The sequence below is a fragment of the Malus domestica genome, chromosome 09, assembly GCF_042453785.1.
Source record: "Malus domestica chromosome 09, GDT2T_hap1".
Taxonomy (NCBI): Eukaryota; Viridiplantae; Streptophyta; class Magnoliopsida; order Rosales; family Rosaceae; genus Malus; species Malus domestica.
In genome coordinates this window covers 26,284,906-26,305,663 of record NC_091669.1, presented here as the reverse complement: position 1 = coordinate 26,305,663, position 20,758 = coordinate 26,284,906, and the positions used below count along the sequence as shown (strand labels likewise).

At 40.8% G+C, this 20,758-nt stretch overlaps 1 long non-coding RNA gene across 1 annotated transcript; it reads left to right on the top strand.

Annotated features, from left to right (window-relative positions):
- Positions 1 to 19,084: 19,084 nt before the first annotated feature.
- Positions 19,085 to 20,406, top strand: LOC103426399 (uncharacterized). Its single transcript, XR_528091.4, has 4 exons — positions 19,085 to 19,437; positions 19,702 to 19,800; positions 19,890 to 19,944; positions 20,097 to 20,406. It is a non-coding gene; the product is annotated as an uncharacterized lncRNA (long non-coding RNA).
- The last annotated feature ends 352 nt before the right edge of the window (positions 20,407 to 20,758 follow it).

Here is a 20,758-nt window from a genome sequence, read left to right as displayed (position 1 = left end):
TGAGATCTCTTTGAGAGGGCCGAACCTTAGCGGTACTGAGCAAGTCATCCATCGCATCAATCTTGGTGCGGCAATGGATATCAAGAGCCATATAGAGAAGAGGATTTCTAAGTGCCCGTTGGAAGACCTTACGTTGCTCAATAAGGATTTGTCGAAGCTTGTTTCTGTGATTGACAACCTTAACGTTGATTCTTCATCCTTGAAGATCAAGATTGCCAAACTTATGGCCGCCTCAACTGAGTATTCTTCCTTGCGTGCTATTTCCTTGGAGAAGTTGAGTCCAGATGTTAGAGCTCATTAGCTAACAACAATAAACTTGTCACTGGCTCAAGTCCAGTCTTTTCAGCAAGCTGCTTCGGGAGATTATCAAGTTACAGAGACTTCTTTAACTTCTGTCCAGACGCGTCTAGATGCGTTGGTGCGAGAGCGAGAGCAATTGGTAATTGAAGCATCGCAACTTGAAAGTGTTCTCGTGAAGCAAGGAACTACACTTTCTCAATGCCAAGAGGAGATTTCACGCTTAGAACGAGAGAAAGGCATGACTATGGAGTTGCCCATCTTGTCTCCCACCGAGGTAGAGACTTTGTAAACTTTGTAAGGCTTGCTTGAAGATCACCTTCGTAGTTTTAGGGACATAGTTTTCAAGTAGTATATTCTATTTTTTCTTGCAATCAGGCTTTAGAGCCGACTCCTTCTTTTAAAGAAATAAAGTATTTACATTTTTGAATTTGATCTTCATTCTTCAAAGTGTTTTTTTTTGTTTTTTTAGATGGTGTGACTGTACTTGAAGTTTTGACGTTTCAAGTTGCCTACGTACCCTCGGTTGAGGAAGGATCAAGTCATAACGTAGTTCAAATGAGTGATGAATTTAACAATGATTTTGGTGATGATTTTGCCGTACACAGTTTATGCTCTTGCGAGCCAGGAGCTTTGGTTTGTGTAGTTTAGGCTTGTGCGAACAAGGAGTGTTGGTTGTCGCCTTTTAGGGGTAGTAGCGCTTTAAGAATCTTCCATTGATAGGGCTGATCTTCAAGCCGTCTTCTGCCATGATGAATTAGGTGCCGTTGCTGTAGACCTCTTGTATTACGTATGGTCCATCCCACTTTGATGTGAACTTGCTTTTTATCTTGTGAGTTGTGATGATAGGCCTACGCAATGCAAGCACGAGATCTCTAGTTTAGAAAGACCTTGGGCATACCTTCTTGTTGAATGCCTTAGATAGCCGTGCTTGGTAGCATTCCAAGTGTTGTTGAGCTTCGAGCCTTTTTTCGTCGAGTGCTTCTAACTCTTGAAGGCGCAACTTTGCATTTTCTTCATCAGTCAAGCCTTCTTGTATAGCCATTTTTAGTGGGGGGATTTGACTTTCAAGAGGTAGAACAGCTTCTACGCCATATACATGAGAATAGGGCGTAGCTTGGGTAGGAGCCCTATGTGTCGTCCTATATGCCCAAAGTGATTTGCATATTCTTTTGTGCCAGTCTCTCTTTGTTCGGCTGATCACCTTCTTTAGGAGATTGCACAATGTTTTGTTAAATGCTTTTGCAAGACCGTTGGCCGGAGCATGATACACGAAAGACTTGTGCTGCTTGAACTTGTATTTCTCACAGAGCTCATCCACAAGTCGGTTGGAGAATTGTTTTTCGTTGACAGTGATGATGTAGCGAGGCACCCCATATCGGTGGATGATGTGCTCCTTGATGAAACGGATGACAGTTTCCTTCTTTACTTCCCTTAGGGGTATGGCTTCATCCCACTTGGAAAAGTAATCTGTTGCAGGTAGGATGTAAGCTTCTCCTGCATATGACTTTGGGGTAATTGGTCCTACGACGTCCAATCCCCATGCATCGAATGGCCATGAAGCAGTTGTAGGGTGTAATGGCTCAGGTGGTTGGTGTATGAAGTTGGCGTGGAATTGGTAGGCTTGGCACCTTTTGGCATGTTCCAGGCAGTCCTTCACCATGCTTGGCCAGTAGTAACCCATCATTTTGAGCTGGAAATGTAGCTTTGGTCCAGACTGATGCGCCCCGAATACACCTGAGTGTGCTTCTTCCATGGCTTGATTGGCTTCTTCCTCGTCTAGGCATCTCAGAAGTACTCATTTGAAAGAGCGCCGGTAGAGCATTTCTTTGTAGTAGAGGAAACGAGGTGCTCGTCGATGTATTTCAGAGCGGTGTCTAGGATCATCTGGAAGTTTTCCATGCTCTAAGTAGTCGATCAGCGGTTGTCTCCACTCTTCAACACCGACTGGAAGTACTGAGATGACATTCGTATCATCCGGTAGCATTTCAGTGACAAGGGGGATCACCCATCTTTGGCAGACTGGCACGTCTGCAGCTTCGTCTTCTCCTAATGTCATGCTTGAGGCTAGGTTGGCAAGAGCGTCTGCCATTTGATTTTCTTTTCTTGGCACATGTTCTAGTGTTACAGCTTCAAACCTTTGTAGCAATTGAGTTGCCAGCCGGAAGTATAGGACAAGATCATCTTTCTTCACCTCATATTCAGTCAAGAGTTAATTGATTATGAGCTTGGAGTCGCCATATACCTCGAGAGCTATGATTTCCATGTTAATTGCCATTTGGAGCCCGATGATCAATATTTGGTACTCAGCGACGTTGTTGGAGCATAATTCTATTAGTTGGAAGGAATAAAGTAGTATTTGCCTTTGTGGCGACATGAATACTACTCCTGCCCCCGTTTCGTTTACTCGTTCAGATCCGTTCAAGAACATCATCCAAGTCGGGAAGATGTCGATGTAAAACACGTCCTCGTCAAGCAAGTTGTCTAGATTTTCCAATCAGCTGGAATTAGGTGATCGGCAAGAAAGTCTGCTAGCGCTTGTCTCTTGACGGCTTTAGCTAGGACGTAGATAATCTCATACTGATTAAGAAGCAACGCCCATTTAGAAAGTCACCCTGTTAAGACTGGTTTGGACATGACGTATTTGATCGGGTCAGCTTTAGCAACCAAATGGATAGTGCAAGCATGCATGTAATGCTAGAGCTTCTGGATGGCGAACACCAAGGCAAGGCACATCTTTTCTATTAGGGAGTAGTTCAACTCGGCGCCGGTGAGAGTTCGGCTGAGGTAGTAAAGCGCTCATTCTTTCTGGGATTCATTCTCTTGCGCCAAAAGTGCTCCGACTGAACTTTCCTGAGCGGCGATATACAATGCGAGTGGTTTCCCGAGCACAGGTGCCCCCAAGACAGGTGGACTTGACAAATACTTTTTTATGCTTTCAAAAGCATTGTGGCATGCTTCGTCCAATACAAATGGAAACATCATTCTTCATGAGTCGGCTGAATGGTTTACAACGCCCTGCAAGGTTGGAGATGAAGCGTCTAATGAAGGCTAGCCGTCCTTGTAGACTTTTCAGCTCGTGCAGGTTTCTTGGCTCTGGCATGCTTTGAATGGCCTTAATTTTTTTATTAATCCACTTCAATACCACGGTGCTTAACGATGAAGCCGAGGAACTTTCCGGAGGTGACGGTAAATGCACATTTTAACGGGTTCATCTTGAGGTTGTATTTTCGTAGCCTTTTGAATCGCAAATCCTTCAAGTGGTCTGATCTTTTCTTTGTCTTAACCACCACATCGTCTACATAACATTCTACATTTTTGTGTAGCATGTCATTGAAGATTTTCTGCATTGCCCGTTGATATGTAGCTCCAACATTCTTCAGACCAAAGGGCATCACCTTGTAGCAGTAGATACCTTTTGAAGTGCGGAAGGTTGTTAGTTCCTCATCTTCGAGAGCTATGCGAATTTGATTGTATCCAGAAGAGCCGTCCATGAATGACAGTGCCTCGTGGCCAGTGGTTGCGTCCACCATGATTTCGATGATTGGCAAGGGGAAGTCGTCCTTCGAGCAAGTGTCGTTGAGATCCCGAAAGTCTACACAAACACGTATTTGTCCAGATTTCTTAAGGACGATGACGATGTTGGAGATCCAGTTGGGGTAATGCACTTCTCGAATGAAGCCTGCTTCGATTAGCTTGTCAATCTTTGCCTCAATTTGTGGAATGAGCTCGGATCGATAGCGCCTTTGAGTTTGCTTTATCAGTCGCGTTCCAGGCTTGACTGCAAGATGATGCATAGCGATGACAGGGTCAAGGCCGGGCATTTCCTTGTAGGTCCAAGCAAAGACGTCTTTGTACTCTGATAGCAGTTAGTAGTACTCTTCTATCTCGTCTGCACTTAGCAGCACACTTATGAAGATAAGTTTTTGCTCCTTTTTTGTGCTCAAGTTAAGCTCCTTGAGATCGTCAACTGTGGCTTGCCCCCCATCCTCAAGTTGTGGTGGTGCAGCAGTGACATCTTCTTCGTGGATCTCGTCTTCTATGCCTTCTTGGATCGTGATGTGGAAGACATCTTGGACTTCCTCTTTAGTGTCGTCCTCTTGGGCTTATTGGCATGAAGATTGTCCAGTGTGGATGATGGTCCGCCTTCTTACTTTCAGTGGTCCATTTACGTCAACCTCCAAGATTGCTTGACACTTCATCCTTGAAGGAATTGAGTTTCGAATATCGCCTTTTTCTGCTAGCCTATTGAGCTTTTCTTCCTTTGACGTTGTTTCCCTATTTCCAGAAAACTTCTTGTTGTCTTCAAGTCTTTCCAAATCTGACTGACGAGGAGGAGAGCTAGCTGTGTTGCTTTGCTTCTTAGGTTTTAACAACCTTTCAAAAACAGAGCTTTGGGATGTTAGCCTGTTAAGCCTCTTGAAGATGGAGGTTCGGTTTGACCATCAATATGATCAAGTGCTGACGTTCTGGGTCTTGAACCATTCTTCCTATCGAAGACTGGCGTTCGAGGGGCGGATTTAGGCTCCTCTCGATTTTGTTCAATGCTCACACTGATGTGTTGAGTGCTAGCATTTTTCGCTTTGCTTGAAATCTTCACGAGTGTATTTGGTGTGAAGCCAAGTCCAGCTTTGTTATTGTTAACTCCGTAACCATGCTTCTTCAACTTCTTTTGAGTCTCAGTAAGGTCACGTTCTTTATTGTTGACGGTGTTTGAAACCTTTTTCCCAGGATTCGAAGAAGAAGTGAAGTCGTACCCAGCTTTTGACATAAGTGTGTAGGCGTTTGGATCAAAACCTTCTTCGGTCCTCTTGGTTAGGAGAAAGCTTGGTTCCACCCCCTTTGGTAGAGCTTTTACGAAGTCTTGTGGTAATCTTGCAACCTTAGCGTCGCTTAGCTGTGTTAGAGGCAAAACTGCATTCGTCTTGAGCAACTTTACATTATCCCTATGCTGCTGTGCATCGGCTTTGCTTGCTTCAGTTTCGAACGGGGATTGACCATTCTTGCTTCTTGACATCGGGATGTATCAGAAAACGGGTGTGTTTGATCCATTTGAGGGCGTCCTGCTCCCTTTGGTTGTTGCAGGTTTAGCAAGCTCATCATCGTTCTTGCTTGAAGACGGCATGGCTTCTCCTTCTTGCTTCTTGGGCATGGCTTGCCATTCTTTCTTTTTAGGTGTTGCTTTGCCCGTGGATTTGATCTCTTTTGGAAGAGCTTCGGGCACCATGTCTTCATCCATGTAGAACTTGGCGTCTACGAAATGTGATTCGGCTTCGGTGAATGGTTTGGTGTTGCCATAGATCACTTTCACTCCTTCTCAGTAGAATTTTAAGCATTGGTGAAGGGTGGACGGTACTACTCCATTCGCATGGATCCAAGGCCTTCCTAAGAGCAAGCTGTAGGAAGTTCTTGCATCAATCACGTGGAATATCGTATTTGACTTGAGTTCACCAATAGTCATCTCCACTCGGATCATGCCCATCGCTATTTGTCCTCCTTGATTAAAACCTTGGATTAGTAGACGACTTAGAGACAGTTCATCCGCCTTGATGTTGATTGTAATCATTGTTGACTTTGGCATGATGTTTATGGCTGATCCACCATCCACAAGCATGCGGTTGACTTCGTGCTCCCTTACGTTGAAGGAAATTTTGTGAAAAACATGTTCATTTGAGCAACATCTATGGCATGCAATTAACATTTAAAGGAGGAATCATACTTGTATGCACTTAAAAACAAAACATTACCCATGAAATTCAAAGCCTAGTAGAAAAGTGAACCAAGACTCAACTAAAAAACAAAATGAGTTGAGAGATTTTATACCTTTGTTGATTCCTCTTTGCATAAGCAAAGGCTAATCACCCAAGTAGACGGCCTTCATTCCTTGCTTATTAGATCCATGGATTTCTTGGATGAGGATGGTTGAAAGGATTCTCCAAGTTCCCAAAGTTGAGAACCTCTAATTTTTTCACACCAAGGATGGACTTGAAGAAGAGATAAGTGACCTTGGAGGATGAGAGATTGCTAGCTAATCTCCTCCAAAGGGGCCGGCCTCTTAGAGAGAAAATGAGAGCATTGTGTTCTCATCCTTTCCCCAAAAGAAAAACCCTAAGGATGAAATGGCTATAAAGTTGCCTTTATACCACCTCACAATGGAGTGGCAAACTGCCAATTAAAGCAAGTTCACTACCCTCCTCTATTTGGCCGGCCTTAAGGGTTTATTGGGCTTTCAAGCCCTTTGTTTATTCAAGTTGTCATACAAGTTGAGTTAATGGGCTTGATATTCAAATCCCATTGGGCCTTGCGGCCCAAAACTAACCCGAGGTCTTTAACGAACTTTATTCGTTTGATTAATTAACATATTAATTAATCCTTGCCATAAATAATTAAACCATTTAATTATCCTTACTCATCTCCGTTGTTTCTTCAATCTCTACCTTACACGGTGTACGATCCATTAGGTTCCTTTTAGCGAGGCAGTGGGCAATTGGAACTCTTTCAAATCGATTGTGAATTGAAACTTGCTTTCAATTCTCCCTTTAGTGATTATACACGTTTAGGGCTTCCAAAAACCATGAGTGACACCTAGCAATTTGTCATGGTTACCCAAGCTAATCAGAAGAGGTGGAGAACCTATTCAGTTTAGGATTACAATGCAATACGGTCTTTCTCTGATACAATACTCTTGACCATATTGTTTGGTTTGATAGTTTAATCATGTCTACTATCCAATGTGATTCATTTACTTATATGAATACCTTGAATGTGATTTGGAACGACTTCCTAAATCTCATTCATACTCTGGCCAGAGATTCTTAATCATATCATAGAGTATTCTCCCTCAAACGGTTTAAAGGTTAGAGATCCCTTGTTGCGCATTCACTTGCCTCCATGGCTAAGTGACTTAACCCCAACTATGTCGTGGACACCCTCTAACAGAGTGACTTTGACATAGTCAAAGATCAAGGACCTAACCACAAGACAACTACGATGCCTCAGGTCAAATGACTACTTTGTATTATCCCAACCATGAGTTCTCATGTGACATGAGTATGAGAACTCCTCGTTGATTGTGTTCAGTGGACTCATTCTCTATTGAGCACCTACATGCTTGTCTTGGTGTCAATCACACCAATGACTTGAAACCAGTCACTCTCCCTGAGAGAAGACACAGCACGTACTAATCTTAACGGACTGTCAATGCCCAATTGGCAATCCTATGATCAGGAACGTTTAGGATTTGTATACGAAAGAGAATGGTCTCATGAATCTAACTTCTTTAAATTACATTCTCCTAATTACATATTCCTTGGACTTATCGTTTAAGCATATAACATTTATATGAGACGACTTAAAACAATAATCTTTGCCCTTGATATTAAACTAGATTAGTTTAACATGTGAAATGTCCGTAAACTATCATCATATGATTGGTTTTAGGGCACATTTCCAACAATCTCCCACTTGCACTAGAGCCAATCAACTTGGTCATCAATGATGATACCTCTTCTGTAGTCATTTCAAAAATGGCTGAGTAGTAGGCCTAGGCAATGGATATCTATATGTTATCCATAGAAGCAACCTTGAGAATAATGACGTCACCATTATACATGATTCTCAATCATGTGGTTTAGTCTCTCATTTGAGTTCGGATCTTGATGAGACCGTGATTCCCTGGCTTGAGGTATCGCCCCATTAGTGTCGTAGTGTCGATACACTGGAGACACTTTCTGGTTGGAACCGAATAGAGAGTTCATAAATGAACTTTCCCATCCAAACAACATTGTTGTAAGCTTTTATATGGCAATATATTTTGCATTCATAATGGAACACACTAAAGTCATTACTTTTAATGTTTCCATCCAAATATCTCTTTAGTCATAATAAAGAGATATTTGATTATCTCTTCATTCATAATGAAGAAACATCCAATAATGGATTAGATTCATAATCTAACACATTTACGCTTCCATTACGTTACTCTAATTCTTCCTCATTCTTGAGGAATTCAACCTTTATTATTTCTCAAATACTTAAGGATTCACTTGACAGTTGCCATGGTTCTGATCCTGGGCTTGCATTGATATAGTCTTGTACCGATCTTGGTACAACTCATATCAACGTTTTTCATACAATATGAAATACATAAATCACCTTTTTGCGTATACATAAAGGATTCTATTTACGCATTATTTCTTTGGGAGTCAAAGGGTACGTTCCCTTTGAGAAGAGCTACCTCCTAGTCTCACTAGAGTTGTTCTTCTGATTGAAGTTTATCATCATATGAGAAACTTCCTAGCATCTTTTGTCTATCATTAGGGCTTGATATAATCCAATTATATCCTGAAATCTATCATTATAGATTTCCATCCCATGTTTATAGACTATGTCTCCCATATACATTCTATCGTTATAGAATGCTTAAAGTCATAACTTTAACGAAGAAGTATTCTTTTCATTTCCAAAATTAATATATCATATATGTGTTAAATTTTAGGAACATGATTAACTCCCACTAATCTTTTGTAAACTTAGTAAACAAAAGATTCATTTACATCTTTATGAGAAATCAATTGATTTGATCTTTCTCTCATAAGACGCTTATAGCTCCCACTAGCTTGCCAAGATCCATGATGGATGGATCTCTATAACTTACATGTCTTGTGATTCATAGTTTTAGACATATATTATCAAGACTATCTTAATAATGGTTTCGGAAACCCATATTATGTCCAAACATTGAATCACCATTTAGTTGTAGCTACCAATCTTGGAATTAATTGAAACCAAGACTATGTCAAAGATGGTTTCTTCCAAGTCAACCATTCTCTTTGATTGTAGTCACCTTAAGCTAACAATTAGCTATGAAGGTTTCATTATTTCGGATCAAATGGTATTTTACCATTTCCTTGAGTATATGTCGTATATACACTCAATGTAGTCATAAGGATTTTCATTCTTCTTTCTTTCGAATTAAGAGGTGTAACTCTATGACATAGTCATAAAGTTCAAACCATTCAACTGAGACAGTTTATAAATCCTTCTCGACTACCTTGGAGTTTGTGGTGTAGGAACTAGGTTGTTATATTTGTTGATTATCATCTTGTCTCTCAAAGAACCCATTCTTTGAGTTCTATCTCTCGTTCATTTGCGCCTAGGCAAATCATATTGTAGGATTACAATGAACTACCCAACAAAACAACATTTGTTAGTTGGTTTATAGAAGTGATACCCAAAGGTTAATTTAAGGATATCCACAAGATAATTCTCAAACAAATATTGCTTATTAGCCCACAACCCCAAATCTTAACATGATTAAGATTTGTCTTTCTTTCCAACTACACCCTATGGAGTCATGAAAATTTTGGAAGATCTTCTAATTGACAATCATATTGTCTTAGAAGTATATATCCTATATATATGGGTAATTGATAACATCCAACGAACTAAATCTTATTCGAGTTCGTTCTTCTCTTAATGGAGAAATCCATTATCATATGATGCTTCTTTCCTTGATATCTTTCAAGGAAACTGTTCTAAAGTGTTACCTTTCCTTGGATCAAATCTAAGGAGGTAAATACTTTAGACATCTTACTCATCAACTTATATTTCTTGAATTCTTTGAAACCTTTTGCAAAGTATTCGGACTTGTGTTTATTCAAAATAAATGATAGTCCAACCAAGAGCGATCTTCGATGAATGTCATACAACATGAGTAGTATTATGTTGTGGACAAGTGCCACCAACATCTAAGTGAATTAACCTCAACAACTTTGTGATTCTTTCTTCCTTTCCAAAGGAATAAAGATTCAAACATTTTGCATCTATACAATTTTAACAAGAAGGCATTGGATCCGGATCTAACGATCCAAAGCATCCATCTATGACCAACTCGTAATTTATGTTTTAGAGGTATCACAACTCAGTTGGGATTAGTCACTACCTTGCAACCTTTTGGGTTTTAAGCATCGTTATATTCTAAATAGTTAACACTACCATATGATCTCTACTATAGAGATAATCAATTAGATTACAATAATCTAATCATTCATTAATAAAGAACAATGTTTTGTCGAACAAAGCATTCATCCATCTCTCATAGTGACGGAATTAAGTTCCTTAAAATTGGAATGTAAAGACAATCTTTGGTTTTTCCAATTTCTTTGGTAGTTCATATGAGGAAGTAAGTACAATTTGCTTTCGCAAAGATCTACATTTGATTCACGTTTCGAATGTGAAGTACTTTCTCTTCTCTCATTAATCTTCTACTTCTTATTAGCCAAACTTTTACAATGATTGTAAAACATAGTTACTAAATCTCATTCATACTCTGGCCAGAGATTCTTAATCATATTATAGAGTATTCTCCTTTAAACGGTTTAAAGGTTAGAGATCCCTTGTTGCGCATTCACTTGCCTCCATGGCTAAGTGACTTAACCCCAACTATGCCGTAGACACCCTCTGACAGAGTGACTTTGACATAGTCAAAGATCAAGGGCCTAACCACAAGACAACTATGATGCCTCAGGTCAAAGGACTACTTTGCATTATCCCAAACATGAGTTCTCATGTGACATGAGTATGAGAACTCCTCGTTGATCGTGTTCAGTGGACTCATTCTTTATTGAGCACCTATATGCTTGTCTTGGTGTTAATCACACCAATGACTCGAGACCAGTCACTCTCCCTTAGAGAAGACACAACACGTACTGATTTTAACGGACTGCCAATGCCCAATTGGTAATCCTATGATCAGGAACGTTTAGGATAAGTATACGAAAGAGAATGGTCTCATAATCTAACTTCTTTAAATTACATTCTCCTAATTACATATTCCTTGGACTTATCGTTTAAGCATATAACATTTATATGAGATGGCTTAAAACAATAATCTTTGCCCTTGATATTAAACTAGATTAGTTTAACATGTGAAATGTTCGTAAAGTATCATCGTATGATTGGTTTTAGGGCACATTTCCAACATACGTACCTAGAAATGAAGAGAGGACGGTTGTGGGGCTTGGATCCTAGCAACAAGTCTTCGTCGATGAAGTGGATTGCGTCCTCGATGGCACAACATATGGCACATTCATGTGGCCGAAGCTTCAAGCCTTCGTCCTTGCTTTCTTGCACTTCGTGATCGTCAGGACTTGCCAAGACTGCTGCCAATGCTCTTCGCATCTTCTTTGGTAATCGTAGCGTTTCCTTGATGCTAAAGTGTGTTGGCAGACCTTCTTCGAGCGTGAGAGTTTTTTCTCCCTCAATGGCAATAGCTTTGCCTTTTAAGGGCTCTTCCATTTCTACTTCGACCATGTGACATGTAGCGATAGTGCACTGTTGGAAGAAGTCCTCCGGGAAGTACTCGTGCAAGGAGATAGGAATGCGTGGCTCTTGCTCTATAGATTCCCCAGCATAGGTTGGCTTAGCAGCATTTACTTTCCTTTTTGGTTTCCTACTGTTGCGCGACGGTGCTTTCTCCCTTGTTCCACCTTTGGCCGTGTGGCTTGTGGTTTTGGTTTCCTTGTTTTTTTGTAGGTCACCAATGTCCATCCTTCTTCATCATCAGTATGTGCATCTTGTTTGTTTGCCCCCAGCGATGGTTATGCAGAAGGTATCGTGCAACTTGAGCATTGATAGGAATGGTCAGGTGTCGCTTGGAGAAGCATGGGATCGAAGGATCCAAATGCAATTGTAGTGGTATGTGTTGCAGCCGTGTCTTCGAGGTCGAGCTCGATTTTCCCTTGTTGTGCTAGCTTCATAATGAGTTCTTTGAGAACGAAGCACTTGCCAATAGGATGGCTCACAATACGATGGTACTTGCAATACCTAGGACCGTTCACACGATTGATTTCTTCAGGGCGCTTGCATTCTGGTAACTCAATCACCTTCTTTTCCAGCAAGTCGTCTAACATTGTATCCATGTCTGAGTCAGGAAAAAGGTACGCATTCTGCTCCAATTCCTTCAGGGTGCTTTTGTACCTGTCTTGTGTGCGAGGAAGCTCACCTCTCTTTATCTCATTTGCTTTGGTTTTGGAAGAGATCTTGATAGGCGCGGAGGAGGCCTTGATGGGCGCAGTGTTGACAGTAAAAGCTTCCTTGGCGGGCTTCTTCCCAGTTTTATCTACATTTGGGGCAAACACTTTGTCCTTCTTGAAGTTGGTGATTGGCTTTTTTTTTTCATGATGAGCAATGCTTAACTCCATGTTGTGGGCACGGGTGGCTAATTCTTCAAAGGTTCGTGGTTTGATGCCTTGAAGGATGTAGTGTAACCCCATTGCATACCTTGAACGCAAATCTCGATTGAAGAGATCTCCGAAAGCCTGTCCTTGCAGTCGAAGCTTAGATTACGCCATCAGTTGATGTAGTCCACGACTGGCTCATCCCTCTATTGCTTCGTACTCGTCAGCTTTAGCATGCTCACAGTTCGGCGGGTGCTGTAGAAGCGGTTGAGGAATTCCTTTTCCAATTGCAACAACTGTTGATGGACTCAGGCTCTAGGTCCATGTACCACTCAAAGGCATTTCATTTCAACGAGCGTACAAACTGCTTAGCGAGGTAATCTCCTTCTATCCCCGCATTGTTGCAAGTCTCAATGAAATGGGCGACGTGTTGCTTTGGGTTTCCTTTTCCATCGAACTGCATGAACTTTGGTGGCTGATAACCCATCAGCATCTTCAAAGCGTCAATTTTCTTGGAGTAGGGTTTTGAGTATAGTACGGAGTCATGTGAACTTCCTTCGTATTGTGCCTTGATGGTGCTGGCGATCATCTCCTACAGCTGCTGAATAGAGAAAGATCCCATAAGTGCCGCTGATTGGTCTAGCTTTAGTTTCTCTTCAACTTTCTCCGCATGAGCCTCTTCATCCTCGTCGTTTTCCTTCTTTACTGGATCATCCCCTTGCTCGATTTTCACGTCGGGCTTTACATCTAGTTGGTTGACGAGTGCGGCGATTTGCTAGTCTTTTTCTTCCACAATCCGTGTTAGCCTTGCAATCGCTTCATTCATATGAGCCAGCTGCTCATCTATTGAAGTCTCTCTAGTAGTCATGACTTGCATGGCTGAGTTACCGCTTGAGTCAGCATCGGAAAGCATGGAACCAGAGTACTTCCTTTGGCTTTCCTTCCTTGGCGCCCTTAGCGAGGCCAGGGTGATCACAGGTTCGTGCCTTGGGTGCTCTTGTTCCTTTGGCGGAGTTAATGTAGGGGTAGATGAGGGGGCATAAAGAGCTCTTGCCCTGCTTCGAGTTGTGACGCCCGAAGTGACACTGCCTACGGTGATGACGTTCTTGTTCCTTGCATTGGCTGCGAGAACAACTTGAGCCTTCTTTGATGCCATTTGTGCTTTTTGCGGATTCAAAGATAGAGATGAGAGGTAGAGAATTGTCCCACTGGGCGTGCCAAATTTGTAAACACGAGAATTCCTGCGATGAACGAGACAAGAACACGTGTACAAAATAATATTTGTATTGATGATTTAAGGGTTACAATCTTTTCTACAAATTTAGCCTCTGATTCTATCTTTGTAATGGGTGGATTTGATGTTGTTGATCCAAAGAGCCGTCGGGGCTTGATCTTGGGATAAACAGTTGTGCGGATTTGTTGACGTTGTTGATCCAAAGGGCCATCGGGGCTTGATCTAGGGATGAACAAATGATGAATGATGAACACTTTCTTCAAGGGTCGTTGGGGCTTGATCTTGAATTAGTGGAAGTTCTTCAAGGGCCGTTGGGGCTTGATTTTGAATGAGGATTTGACGAAGAACGAAGAGAGCTTTCTCAATCCCTCGGGATTTGCTTGGGAACTTTGAAGTTTCAAAGCTTCCAATTTTTGGTGTGAGGTGAATTGGTTATGAATTGGTGTCCTCAAAATGAAAGCCTTGGCTTCCTATTTATAAAATTTCAAAACTTGATTTTTTTTTATTTAAATAATCAGATGAAATAAATCATTTCTGCCAGGTGTTGACACGTGTCCTGTTTGATGACTTTTCCGATTTATTTTGATTTTTTGTTTAGTCACATGCTATGTGTAAAATTTATGTGACATGAACGTTGAAATTTTAATTATTGATCAATATTTATTTTACCGAAATTTCGATGTCTACAGTTTCCATCCGAGGGCATCTTTGCTCCCTCTCCGTTTCGTCCCGCCTGCATACCAAACGATACCTGTATGAACAATCTCTCTCACTTTTGTCATATTGCCCTCTACACAAACTACCCAAATTCTTCTCTATCCCACAATAACAGTTCCCCTCCCCCTTCTCCTGGTGGCAATCACAACAATCGCAATCTCAGTAATCGAAGCAATCTTAATTGCGGTGGCAACTATTGTCATAACAACAACAGTCGCGGCCATAACCAGCGCCATTTCAACAACCATTAGCACTTTAGTATGCCGGGCCAACCCACTTGGCAGCAGAAATCGTGGCTTCAGTATCCTTATGGGCCTTCCTCTTCGTGGCTTCGCCTGGCATGTTGGGCCCTTCACCAGCCAGGTACTAATCAACACACTAGGCTGCACGCCCGCATCGGTAATCTAATACCTCAACATTCCCTTTTGATAGTGCTCACATAGCTCAACCTGCTGCTGCTGCTGATCCAGTTTTGTACCCGGATACCGGCACCACTCATTAGATGATGGGTCCATCCACACCACTTCAGAACCTGTCATCTTACAAGGGTAGTCAAAAAAATCTCATGGGTAATGGTGATTCTATGAATATTACCCACACCGATAATTTCCCTTTTCTTTGGGTTCCTTTGAACTTACTCTTCGTGATGTCTTTCGCATTCCTACTCTTCACAAAAACTCTATCTTCGTTGCTCCTTTCACTAAACATAATCTCACATTCTTTCTCTTTGCTCCTGATTTTTATCAGATTTATAATTTACTTATCGATATCTTATTATTTCAGCGCCCATGAAAAAATGGCCTTTATCCCCTCCAGTTTTCCTCCCTTCACAAACATGTCGTCCTTCATGCTTTCGCTACTCTTCACTCCTCCACTTGGCGTCGTCATCTCGGTCACTTGTCGTCATTTGTTCTCTCTCGTCTAGGGCCTTTGTTACGAAAACAATTTAATTATAATGTCTTTTTGTCAAGATTGTGCTATAAAAAGAATGCACTCAATTGTCATTTTTCAATAGTCTTCATTCAGTACTAACTCTTTTTCAATTAGTTCATTTTGATGTTTGGATGTCCCATGTGTATCAATCAGTGGCTTTTGATATTATGCAATTTATTTCATTCTACTATTCAAATCCTTCAAATTCTTCAAAGGGACAATGGTACTAAATATATGAATCATGCTTTCACGAATTTTTGTAACTCACTAGGAATCCAACAATGTTTCTCATGTCCTTATAATCCTCAACAAAATGGCATTGCCGAATATAAACATCGCCACATTGAGGACACAAATAGAACCCTTCTTCACACTGCTAGTGTACCGTCCCCTTATTAGGCCGAAGCAGGTCTCATTGCAGAGTCCATATTATTAACCTTCTTCCTACGCCCATCCACAAATAGGAATCTCACTATGCAAAACTCTTCCATTGTCCCCCATCCTAAATCTCATCTACTTTTTTTTTTTTTTTTTTTTTTTGTGTTCATGATTTCCTCACTTAGGTCCCTGTACATCCCACAAACTTTCTCCTCATTCCTTCGAATGTGTCATTTAAGGCTACAGTCTGAGTCACAAAGATTATTGTTGTCTTGTTCTCAGTGTCTGGTCATGTCTACATCTCTCATCGTGTCATTTTCAAGAAGATGTTTTTTCGTTTACTAACTTGCAGGTACCTCGAGATGATATTGTCCCTCTGGACATTATTCCTCGCCCCTCACCTCTGAAGCCTTTGTTGCCGAACAAGGTCCGAAGCCTCCAACATCTTTGCAGCCCTTGCTGCTAAGCCTCAGCCCAGCGCCTCCTACCCCTCCACATGACCCTCTCCTATCGAGCCCACCTTCCTTACTGCAAGCTTATCTTCTCTGCCTCACCTCCTAATCAGCTTCTTGCTGCTTAGCCCCAGTTTGGCTTAGCTTAACTTTTAAAAAAAAGTGGGTATGAAAAAAAGTTGGGATATTTTAAGTGTTTGGTAAACATCTAAAATCAGCTTCTTTTCAAAGTTATGGGTGAAAAAAAGCTAAAAGCCCAAAGCTAGAAAAGACAGCTTTAAAAAATCAACTTATTTCACCAAAATACGGGTAAACAATAACAAGTTAATGAAGCTTTTCAATTTTTCCAATCCTACCCTCCCCTTTCTCACGCGTCTTCCCCATTTTTTCCAGAATCCACTTGTGAGACTTTTCTCTTCTCACCTCCATTCTCTGTTTCAGAAAATTCCTTTAGGTGTGAAGCCATCCTTCCTCCCAACGATTTCTCTAGTTCTCCAAGTGCGTTCTCCGGCTCGGCGTCCTTCCTCTAGTAAGCTACTCTTGTCCAAAATTTCGTTATTTATTTGTTTGGGTTTTTAATTTAGGGATGGGAGAGTAAAAAGGGGGCGAAGGGATGAGTGTATGGGTGTTGGGAAAAAAAATTGGGGATGGAGGGTTGGGAAAAATTAACTGGGGAAGGTGATATTGACACACCCCGATCAAGGTTGAGACGTGCTGGTTATCACATGAGGGTGACGTAGCCAAAATGCTCAACAGAAATGATAATAAAAGAAATGCGAATAAATAAAAACCTAAAACCAAACTTATCTAAACTAAGATAAAATAAGTGAGTGAAGGTGACTAAGCAAGTTATACAAATATCAGAGCATAGGTAAACAAAAGTGTAGTCGAACCAACTAAGTACTAATTATACAAACAAGGAAAAGATCTCTACATATTTATAGAGATGTCAGAACCGCTGTGAAAGTCCTTGTGAGCCACCAAAGATGACCAGCTACCAAGAACCTAGAGGGGCACAAAATAGAAAACATGAGTGGGCAAAAACAAAGCTTTTGAAAACACGGTTGTCTTTATGAACATGCTAACCCCTCACTATAAAACCTGTATAATTTCCCAGAAAATAATAACACATAGGTACATAAGGATAATGCTTAGAAGCAGTGAAAACAGAGGTATGCCATGTCAAGATGTTCAACCATAAAATGTGTAAGCCAAGTGATACGAATCAATGTAAAATAGTATACCAGTCGAAATCACCTAATGTGACCTGTATGGCTGAATCTATAGCTCATCAAGTGTGCCTGCACACGAGTTGGAACCACCTATTGTGGTATGTACGACAGGGTTGGGTGTAGATAAGTACGCTCAAGTGCTACGATGATGTGAAGGCTGTGTGAATAATCGTCGGTCACCTACGAGTCGGAACCACTTATTGTGGTCTATACGATAGGCTGTGTACCAAATTTGGGTCCAAGGTGAGCGTGCGGTGCGGGAGGTGAACATCACGTGAAGGACTGTGCCTTGGCCACGGACAGGAGCACTAACACCGGGGTGCAGGATAATGAGCTCAAAATGCATCAATGTATAACCACACACAACGCAACCAATACCAACATGATGTACTTATCTAAAGCTTACCCGAGCCTCCGCAGTCTCATCCAATAAATACTATGCATAGCTATACTAATGCAATACTAATACATAATGCACACACGACATGGCATTTAAAACATACATTCACTTAAAATAGTTTCTGGGAGTCATAAGCATATATACATATATATAGAAAACAAAAGCCCACTCACTGGTAAGTAGCAAGATCGTAGCCCCCAAGTCTCGGTTGACCACGCTTGTCCTCCGGGTACATCTCACCTATATGCGAAATAACTAATTTTACATTAATTTTAAAGCATATGCACAAACCCTATGAATAATTTCTCATATGTTGCTCAAATGGGATGTTTGAATATACCAACATGACCTACTCAACAACACGAACACCCGGATATTTTTAGATTAATTTTCTGACGTCTCACGCGTCGGCCATGCGCAAGCACGTGCCTGGCATGCTAACGGAATCCCTAAATAGTATAATATTCCGTTTAAAAACTAACGGAGTTACCTAACGCCGTCAGTATATTCCATCAAAGTTGACGAAATATTCTCCTCCTGCTGCGGTGGCCTTGCCGGAATCCATCGCCGTCTGTGTCACTGGTTTCTGGAAAATCTTAAAACTTTAATATCTTCATCATTTTTCAACCAAATTCCATGAATTTTATATGGATTTGAAGTTCTTAATTGGAAGAATACAATCTTACCTATTTGAGGTCCTAAAACGTACGGAAAGTGGTCGGAATAAGGTTTGGAACAACCAGCCAACCTGCAACTCCATTTTCTCGCCTATTCCAATGTTCAAACTGCTCCAAAACTAATCTAGGGTCCCTATAAAGGTGATTAGGACCCACCTCGAGCCTTTAAACCTCATAAAAAGACCACGATCATGATGTAGAAAAATACACCTCGCCGGAGCTTGCGAGTTCTCGAATTCCTGACATCTATTCCTCGACTTAGGGGTACCAATGAGTTCATGGGGTTGAGGTGAGTGTGATGGTAGTGATTTCCAATTCGATCTGTGATGTTTTGATGATGATTATGAGGTAAAGGTGGCTCGGGTGTACGGAATGAGAATAAAGAAGAAGAAAGTCTGAGAGAAGAGAGAGTGAGGGTGTGTGCGTGCGTGATTGGGCAGAAGGAAAAAGGAGTTCTGATGGAACCCAAAGTCAGTGAGCTCCCAAAAGGCCTCGTGCTATGTAGAGATGGGAATATACATATAAAGATCCTCACCCCTGGACGATGTGGGATCTTACATATATGGTTTGTGGAAAAAATTATTTGGGAAAAAATTAATTGGGGGAAAAATTAGGGTTTGTGGAGGAAACGAATACACATAATATTGAATTAAATGTAATGCTTGAACAGAATTTCATGTTGCCTGTTATTTGGTAACCTGTGAGAAAGTCACGGTAAAAGTGATGTGTTACATCCACTGAAACCTTTTGAATCTAGGTTCATTGTTATCAGGAATATGAGATGAAATGTGAAATAGCGAGTAAAACTTAGAGGAGAGTAAAGATCATGGCTCCTTACAAGTGACCAAAAAAAGTAGGCATCTTACCGTGCCATGGTGTGTGAGAATTAGACGGATGATATCTTTTGACCTGCTCATCCTCGTCTTGCTGCTGGCCTGGTAAATTCTAAATCCGTCAGTCTAATTCTTTGATTTTGTTTTGTAAATCCTAAAATTATTACTGGGTTTTGACAGATTTTGTTGTTTTGGGTTCGAAATCTATGAAATTATTACTGGGTTTTGATTGATTTTTCGTATAATCCTTCTAGCTTCAAGTTTTTATTCTAAGTTATAGAAGAAATGCGATGGGGGAGATGTTGTGCTTAGATATACCTTCTTTTAATTTGAAGAAATCAAAATCATTTATGATTTGGATGCCTCCAGTGGGAGAACGTTGAGACTTTGACAAGGGAGGTGACATGTGGGGTTCCAGATGAGGACGAGATTGATGAAGCTGGTATGTTTTTAGTTGGAATAACAAAGGTATAATGTTGATCCAGCATTTAGTATTTTGCATATGTTATTGTTGGTTTGGATCTTTCAACTGGCCTTGAATTTCATTGTATCTTTAGTTTCAGATGGTGCATTTGAAGATGGCGACGAGGAGTTAAAAGAGCTATCCAAGCAGTATGACGCTTCTTAATTTCTATTGGACACTTATATTTGTGGAAGAAATCATAAGATCCCCTCTTTGCTCTCCATTGTCTCTGTTTTGTTTACAACGAAAGCCACAAGCTGTTCTGCTGTAAGTACTCAATTATTGTTCTCATGCTTTGCAGGACGAAAAGAATATCCACTGAAATTGGACCGAGCAGCTTTGCTTCAAGGAATAAGATGAGTAAAAAGAGCACGACATGATCCGCCAAGTGACTTATCTGCAATTTACGAGATTAAAGACTTGAAGAAAGAACTGTGATAAAGATTAATTCGTTCTAGCAATTTTTGAAGTATTTGCTTAGGTATTATTTCCTTTTGAAGGTTGTATTTTTTCCTCTAGTAATGTTATTAGACCAAAACATTTTGTTCAGTGTAAATTAATCAAGACCAAAACATTTTTCCATGAATATTGAAATGATTGATGTTTTACCACCTGAGCTGGGTGATGTGGTAATGGCTTATCTCATTTGTTTCGTTGAGGCTCGGAATAATCAAAATCCACCTTTCGATCACCTACCCTGCAAAATTTGAACATTTTGAAGTTCGGTGTTTGTATGGCATTTTGTTAAGTGATGATGCAACAGATGGAGAGAGAAACAATAAAATTGAAAATTATTTTTTTTGAGCCAAAAAAAATATTTTAGTCCATGACATAGTCTGGCACTATACCAAATATTTCATTATTCTTATCCTAATTAGTCCAAGCCAAGCCAATCCAACTTAGCCCCTCAAGCTAGTCCAGTCCGAGTTAGTCCGCTGCAATAAACGCAACCCTGTTGTACTA